The sequence below is a fragment of the Physella acuta genome, unplaced genomic scaffold, assembly GCF_028476545.2.
Source record: "Physella acuta isolate Inbredline_101_S28 unplaced genomic scaffold, ASM2847654v3 ptg000303l, whole genome shotgun sequence".
Lineage (NCBI taxonomy): Eukaryota > Metazoa > Mollusca > Gastropoda > Physidae > Physella > Physella acuta.
Genome location: NW_026731822.1, coordinates 240,369 through 249,292, shown reverse-complemented (window position 1 = coordinate 249,292; position 8,924 = coordinate 240,369). Strand labels below are relative to the sequence as shown.

At 29.7% G+C, this 8,924-nt stretch overlaps 1 long non-coding RNA gene across 1 annotated transcript; it reads left to right on the top strand.

The window, feature by feature from the left end:
* Window positions 1-4,439: 4,439 nt before the first annotated feature.
* LOC131939936 (uncharacterized) lies at window positions 4,440-6,199 on the top strand. Its single transcript, XR_009386503.1, has 3 exons — window positions 4,440-4,634; window positions 4,720-4,902; window positions 6,119-6,199. It is a non-coding gene; the product is annotated as an uncharacterized LOC131939936 (long non-coding RNA).
* Window positions 6,200-8,924: the final 2,725 nt, after the last annotated feature.

Below are 8,924 nucleotides of genomic sequence, written 5' to 3'. Positions count from 1 at the left end.
TTAAAAACATTCTTAGTTTATGAAAATGAAGTCATAAATCATATCATTCTACAGAGTCATTTCAGGGGAAATAAAAACATTATCGTCATCGCGAATATGTGTATCTCGCTCATAAACACAATAGCCATCAGTAGACTACCCGTTACACCTGAGCTATAGGCATATATTTTTGAATATTTTTTTTTATTTCATACTTACTTGTTTGAGGATTATATTTTATAAAATAGTTATTGGTTAAAGATAGTGTGCTTTGCTACATGTTAAACAATATTAGTAAAAACAAATAGATGGAAGAAGGGTTAAACAATTTTAGTAGAAAAACCAAATAAACAAATAGATATCTAAAAATCCATAACATTTAATATAACATAAGCTACCAGTACTAATTAGAAAAACTAAAAAGTATATATACATTATTATATGAGAGAGATAGATAGAGAGAGAGAGAGAGAGAGAGAGAGAGAGAGAGAGAGAGAGAGAGAGATGCGCACACGGGGCTTTTATATATTAGGTAGTGGTAGTTATGAACAGTAATGTACACTAATACATGTGTTCTGAGAGTTACTACTCATACCTTACTAAATAGGAGTTATGGTCCACATAAGTAGTTATTAAAATATACTAACAGCGAACCTGCGGGTATTTAATTAAACGCATTACATATTTTCTTTCTACGGTTAATTTTAGTAAAACATGGCGTATTGCTCAGTTAGTCTGCAATTCAACCTTTTAGTGCTATAGACATCATAAGATTGGCTGTGCACTACATGCGTGTAAGGGTTGTCTGGAACACTGAATGTAGTTAAGCAGTAACAGAATTGGCAAACACAGCGCTTGAGTATGTCGATCAATACATTCCTCTACTGCTGACGTTAGTGTAGATTGACACAATGGTTGTTCAGATTTAGTGCCACAACCGTCTGCTCGAATTCAATTTGCATTAAACATGTTGAAGTAATGCAATTTATTAGTTCAATGTTTAGTTAATTCAATGAGCATAAAGCAATCAAAAGCAGTGATTAGAGTGTCGCGAATGTGAGAGAATATAATTTAAATAAGAACTCATTGTGATCATGACCATTTGATAACAAGAACATAGAAAGGTAAGTGAAACGTTATTTTAAATATCATTTGAACACGATTACATTCAAAACGCTATAAACTGGAAGATTAACTGTAAAAAATGGACATTCTCTAAGCAACAGTTAAGTTTGTAAAATAATTGTTAAATGTTATCAGAGAAAACAATGAAATATATTTGTGCTATTGGTGTTAAAAATTGAAATCACATGTCTGTTTGCATTTCAGATGCGTATTTTGTAATATGTAGTCATAGAAGATGATTTTTTTTTAAATTTATTAAATCAAAATATTTTTTTGTTTTAGCATTTTTACATCTAAAACGAATAGTTGAGACTGAATGAGACAAGATGCGATGACCTTTATCCACCTTGTTTATATCGATTTGTTTCGTCTTAAAAGGCTATCTTTAAAAGCCTATTTTGTTTAAAACTTCAAAAGAATGTGTAAGATTTTTATAGAAATTCTACTTTAAAAAAATCAATTGATCCTACTTTAAATAAACAGAAATTAAACTAAATTTAAAGAATTAAATAAAGAAAAATACTAACTCTATTAGAATAATAAAATAAACTGTACTGTAAAGTCTTACTTTCTATATGTCATATAAGTTGATCTCTTCTATTAACTGGCGATAAAATCTTTTTTTTTTTGTAAATAAAGCTCTGTTCTGATTCAACAGATATATTAATACTATTTAAATTTTTTTTATAGTATTTTCATCAAACACAGCACAATAACATTGTTGGCATTGAAAAAAAGCTCTAATAAAAATTCTAATACGTAGCCTACACGTAGGCCTACATTATCCCCATTCATAAATTCATCATGCGTATAGAGACAATTTCAAACACACGTTAGTATCAGTTTCTTCCAGGCATCTCTTCGGGGGTGGTGCCCCCCCCCCCGAAGAAATTCTACCGCCCCGCCCCCCGAACGAGATGGAATTTATATAGTAAACATATAATTTTACTAGTGTCCGCCCCCCCCCCCCCGGTAAATGTAGACCCCTCCCCCGAAAATATCAAGTGCCCCCCCCCCCCCTTGGAGAAAAAAGTCTGGAGGAAACACTGGTTTGTTTTTTACCGTCGTACATAGTTTTGGTTATGTCTATAATATGCTGCTTCAAAGCATTTTGAAAAACCAATAAGACGTCCAGCCAAAGTGAGAGAATGTGTGGACAAAAATATTAGACATTTATATATCTAATCATCTAACATTTGATCATGCCCTCGAACTTACATTTTCTATACTATCAAAAGTGCAACGACATATTTGTCTTTCATTCATTGATTGTATATGTTTTGGTCGCATTGAAAATCGTATTTTAATTAGTTGGTAACAGTAATATATTATTTCTTACAAACAATTGATGCATTTTTTTACAAAACAGAACAGAAATTCATAATAAAGAACATGTAACCACTTTAGTCTACGTATTCTGACACAAGACAAGAAATGTGTATTGCATTTATGAATGTCAAAATAGTTCAGCTAATAATCTTGTTTTCATCAGCGTTTAATTACAACTACGGTATGTAGGAACTATTTAAAATAGTTATCAATATATCTTAAAGTTATTTCTTGTTTGATTATTAATTTAAAATTAAAAATAAATGTACTTATATAGGCCTACTTTCAATAATGCCCTCCGTTTGTCTTTTTCTCAATTAATATTCTACGTTGAATGATATTTAGATCTTAAATATACATGCTCTTTCAGCCCAGACGTGTGTACCATGTGAAGAAAACACTCAGTGTAAAGTCAGCTCTACATATTCAAACAAAGAAAATAAAGCAACATTTTTAATTTGGAAATTCGATGGTATTAGTAGAGCGATTTGTTATACGAGTGGTTATATAACATGCCATCCGTATCCAAGAGTAGATCCAAATTTAAAGTTCTCTATACAATCTGGAAGCGGAAATACAACAACTGAAGTGACTATTTTGAACGCAACAAGAGCTGGTAACGCGTTGCCTCTGGAGAAAAGATGGGAACTTTTCGCACTAAATCAGGACGATTCTTCAAGACTTATTTATACTTGTGATTTTAAGTTGTACAGTAAGTTTCAAATAAAAAATAGTATGTTTACAGTAGTAAAATACTGGAACAAAAAAAACGGGAGTGATCTCCCCTAAACTTTCTCGAATATTCTAATATAACTTGAATATAGACATGATTTTTAATTACTTAAACTTTTAAAAATATAATAGAATCTCATAGAAAAAAGAATTGCGCACCAAGCGAACGCCAAAACAAAATGTGCATAATAGTGCGCAATATTATTAGTACTTTATAAATTTACATGCGTTTTTGGAAAAATCGGAAATAGCGTAAATTAGTACTTCCGGTCATCGGAAATTACTCAAAATTTGACAGAAGGTAGAGAATTAAATCTATAACTTACATTTATCTATCTGCAATAGTACTCAAGTTATAGGATTTTGAAAAATTCAAAGTAGAAAAAGTACCACTTGCAGTGATCGGAAATAGCTCCAAAGTTTTTTAGGAACTACGATTTTGATAAAAAACTAATATATGAAATTTTATCAACCTAGCTGTAACATTACTCAAGTTATCGTGTTTACACACAGACAGACAGACATACGGACAAGATTGCAAAATTATGTTTTTCCGTATCAGTGAGATGTAAAACGTCGAGATTTGTAAAAATCTCGATTTTTTTTTCCACGATTACAAGACTTTCTCTATACTTCGTATATACGAGAAAGTAAAAATGATTCGTGTAGCAAATGAACTAGAGTTTACATGTTTCTGTTACCTCAGCTTGTGAAGAGCCATTAGCACTATCCCAACCTTGACTTATATATATATATATATATATATATATATATATATATATATATATATATATATATATATATATGTATATATATATATATATATATATATATATATATATATATATATATATATATATATATATATATATATATATATATATATATATATATATGGGGGGCCCATATGTTTCTGCGGGGTGGCCCTTTTTTTTCTAGATCCGGCACTGGAGCTTACAGCATCAAAACATCCGATTTTAGATATATCTTCTGATATTTTTTTTCAAAGATAAAGTGAGCAAAACATACTGCAGCCATGAAGCATCCAACAAAGGTTTACGTGTAAAGTGTACTGTGTCACCAGTGTACCCTAAAATCGCTTGTGATTTTAAATTTAATGAGGTGAGTTGTCTTGCTTAAGAAATGATGTTGAAAAAGTGGACAATTAAGTTATGTAGTAATAACATTGTATGCCATTTTTCACCATGCAAAATAAAGTAGATATATAAACTCGTGCGTAACAGTCATGTTCACTTTTTTTCAGGATAGGTATGAAAGTAGTACTGTTTATAATGTTACACGTTTAAACCATAATCCAGTGATGTATACAACGGAATGCTATGTGGATATTCCTGAAGATGTTTTGACTCCAGGTCATTTAGATTATAACATTTCGATATGGCCAGATGTAAACATGAACGACGTAATCCTTAAAGCTGGATTAATCGTAAAAGGAAACATTACACTGGGTAATAGTTCTATACACTTTTTCTCAAACGTAGTCCTTTAAGTTTAATGAAAACATGTGTGTGAACATTTTTTTTCTGAATGTAGAACAACCAAAGCTAAGTTTTGCGAACTGTCCAGTTACTATAGAAGTAGGAAAATACCACCACTGCATTTGTTCACGGGATGATAATTCAGACATCAAAACATGGATTTATTGGACTACTCGCACAAAGTATACAACGAACTTTGATAGAACAGCGGTATTGCGAGAATTTAAAACAAACATCGGTAAGATTGTTTTATATATATATATATATATATATATATATATATATATATATATATATATATATATATATATATATATATATATATAATCATTTAAAGCCATCTATGATTTTCTAGTAATTTATTTGCATGTTTTTCATATACTATGTTAGTTCCTTCTCACTCAAAAAAGTCCTAACACCTAACTTTCAATTTGGGGGTTTAACCTGCCCTTAAAGTATGGCATTCAATTAAATTAAGGTTTTGTTGCAAATTAAGATATGTATCGTTATTAAATGTTAGAATTAATGGCAAAAGTTAATTAAATTTAATATTTCAGTTATACAATTAAGGAATCCTTAGCAGTTCTAATCACAATGCGATTAATACGTTTGCGATAATCACACTGTTTAAAATTTCGGAAAGATTGATCAGTATGAGCATTACAGAGACCCTTTTCCCACGGTCGTTTTTGTTTCTGTGCATGGGTGGCTGCAATGTGAACTTTTGACTTCGCAGATAAGGAGGAAAGAAGGGAACACATTAAACTAAGCAGTCAAACGAAAAACCGAGTTGCACACCCTAATTTAGTGCAATTCTTATGACAATTTACTTTCTCTGTTTAATTACTATATACATAATTGATGTCCATGTCTTTAAAACTGTGTAAAACTACCAAATAATTTATTATTGCTATTTTAAATGTTCAAAATAAATAAAAAATATGTATAATAATAAACAACTGCAATAGATTTAGATGTTAGAAAGGGAAGAATGTTTGATTTGATGTGTCTCATTGTAGTCAACATAACATTCCGGTTGCTTACATTTTTTATAATTTTGTTTTTCTTTAATCCCAATTTTATTTCAGCTCTACTTAAAAGCCCAAACCCCTCAGCCCATCACGCCGACGCAAAAAAATCCTTTGAATCATCATTTAATTACACTTTTGCATTTTCAAGTGTTTTTTTTAAATTAAATTGTAATTAGATGTTTTGTATTAGGTCTATGTCTAAGCAAACCTTCTTAAATGAATAAAAATAGGTTGCATGTAAGAAAGAAGTATTAGTTAAAAAGAAAAAAAAGCACTCTACATAACAGCCAATAGCCAATTAATTCATCATTCAAATCTCAAATGTTGTTGAAAACCTAAGCAAAGCTAGGCAGTATGCCAAGTTGGACATAATACTTTTCTACATAACTAGCTCTGCTTTATCTATATATATATTTTTTAAAGATCCCGTTGAATACACCTGCACTGCTAAAAACGAGCTTGGATGGATGACGATTGTAAAATATCATCCTGTAATAAAAAGCAATGGTAATCATTGATAGTTAACACATTTTTTTTTCTATAGATAATTAGATCTCTTTCAATTGTACGTATATTTAGAATAGTTTTAGGCAAATGTTTGTCATTTTGTTTCTACATAAATCAAAATCAAATTACCAGATTGCCCATTGGAAAAGCCACACAACTGCTCTACAGAATGTTATGGTGATGATGAGTTTTGTCTAAAAGGGGTTGTTTACTCATGCCAGTTCGCAAGTTCTGATACATCGATTGAGCTGTGTCGCATTCTAACTAAACGTGTTAGTGAAGAAATTAAAACTGATCAGTGCAAAGACGTGTGTAAAAGTCGTTTGAATAATTTCTTGCAAGAAGGTACACAAATAAGGCATTAGTTGTATTTAACTTAATATTTTAAAAAGTATACTTTCATTTACTAAATTGTATTAAAATAATAATAAAAACATAACTTATATTTAAGAGAGCTTTAAAATTGCTAGAATCTGGTAAATCAGTTGTTTTACTTGTTGTAATATACACATACATATAAATACATATATGTATATATATATATATATATATATATATATATATATATATATATATATATATAAATAAATGAAATTTTGACTATTTAACTGTAACTACACTCTGGTACAGTTGTTCAAATAAAGTAGAATAAAATATTACTTCCTATTACATAAATCGCTCAAAAGTTGTTTGTCAAAACCAGCGTGGGCGCTGTAACATGTACATATACACCTTTTAGCATCTAACCGACAGTTTAAAGGCCGAACGTACTGAAAAAAAAAGCAATAGAATATATTGTCTTATTAAATATACAATTTTCCCCAACCAAGCTAAAAGGGTACTAACATTAAGGTGTTACACACATACAAACACACACCCACACACACATGAATAAGGAGACATTTGCGAAACTGGGTTTCTCCGACTAATGAATTAGTAAATTGATATTTATCAAAATCTTATTTTGATTTTTTCATGATCACCATAGATCTGCTATTCTCCGTATACGAGAATGAAAATAAAAAGGAATAACTGGAATAAGCTGTGTTTGTTATGATATATTTACACATTTTTTTTTATTGCAGAGGGAAATGACATTATACCATTGCTTCCTTTAATACTGACTCCATGTGGTGTCATTGCCATCATATGTAAGGAAACGTTATCAACATTTAAAAACAGGAAAATGTGAAAATGCATCCATATATTGTAATACTCACGGCACAACTTAACGCATTATATATATATATATATATATATATATATATATACATATATATATATATATATATATATATGGTGACAGGACAAATGGTCTCAGGATAAATGATCTCAGACAAAATATCTCACGGACAAATGATCAAATGATATATATATATATATATATATATATATATATATATATATATATATATATATATATATATATATATATATATATATATATATATATATATATATATATATATATATGTGTATATATATATAAATATACATACAAATACATACACATATTCAGAGGCGTAGCGGGGGGGAGGCGGGTGATGCGGACCTCACCGGTACATTAACTCAACGTTGCAAAATATGCCTGAGGTAACCGGTTTGGTTGAGAATCGTGATAACTTATGTGTTAATCAATGTATTGGGGGGGGGGGGAATTAAATACATCCAGAAAAAAATGTATTTAAATGTATATAGACAAGCGTATACACATACTTCATCTGGCTAATTTTTGGCATGCATCTCTAAAGATGACAAGGCCGTATGAAAAAATTGTCGGTCAGACTCAAAGCCCTCCATGAGGGCTAAAAATGACGCGATTGAAATTCACCTTGTATGAGGTATATATAAATAAATTGACAAACGATCCCTCTAATATTTTGTGAGGTTGAAGACTGAACAAAAAAAAACATTATTTCCGTTGGAGAATTCTTAGGGTCGTTAGATTTGTGAAGATGCCGTATTTTCTTATATTGATAATTGTGAAAAAGTAAACAAAAAATCTTTTTAAAGTAATAATTTTTAAATAATGTTTTTACTATTTTAAATAAAAAAGAAAATTCCAAAAGCATTGTATTAGTTTAAATCAATATTTCGTTATAAATTATTTTATTTATTGTATTAAAATGTTAAAAATTTATTGCGAAAGTGAATTTAAAATAATATGTGATTTATATAATTAAAGAGCCTTTGCAGTTCTAATAACCCTGCAAGTAATATGTTTGCGTATACTACTTCGACGTTAGCATGACATAAAATTACTCAGACTGTTTAAACTTGCACTCCACATAACAGTCAATCGCCAATTAGTTAATCATTCAAATTATCAAAGGTTATTTAAAAACCTATCTATATATATAACGCAACGTATGTGTGTGTGTTTGTTTGTTTGTCTTATATATATATATATATATATATATATATATATATATATATATATATATATATATATATATATATTGTGGGGGAAGTGCTTTAGAATAATAGAAGAAATAGGCGATGTGCTGACATCCTCTCACATCCCTCGCTCTATTTAGCTTTTATTAATATGCATTTGCTTTTTAGAGGAAGTGTTTTTTATTTTTATTTTCTGAGAGGTTTGTTTTATTCAATATGTTGTTAGATTTTACACATTGCTTCAAACGCTGCTTGGCAGAATCGATATTGTGGCTTCGAAAGCTGTGTTAATTGTGTACTTTTTTTGTTATTAGTATAAGATCCC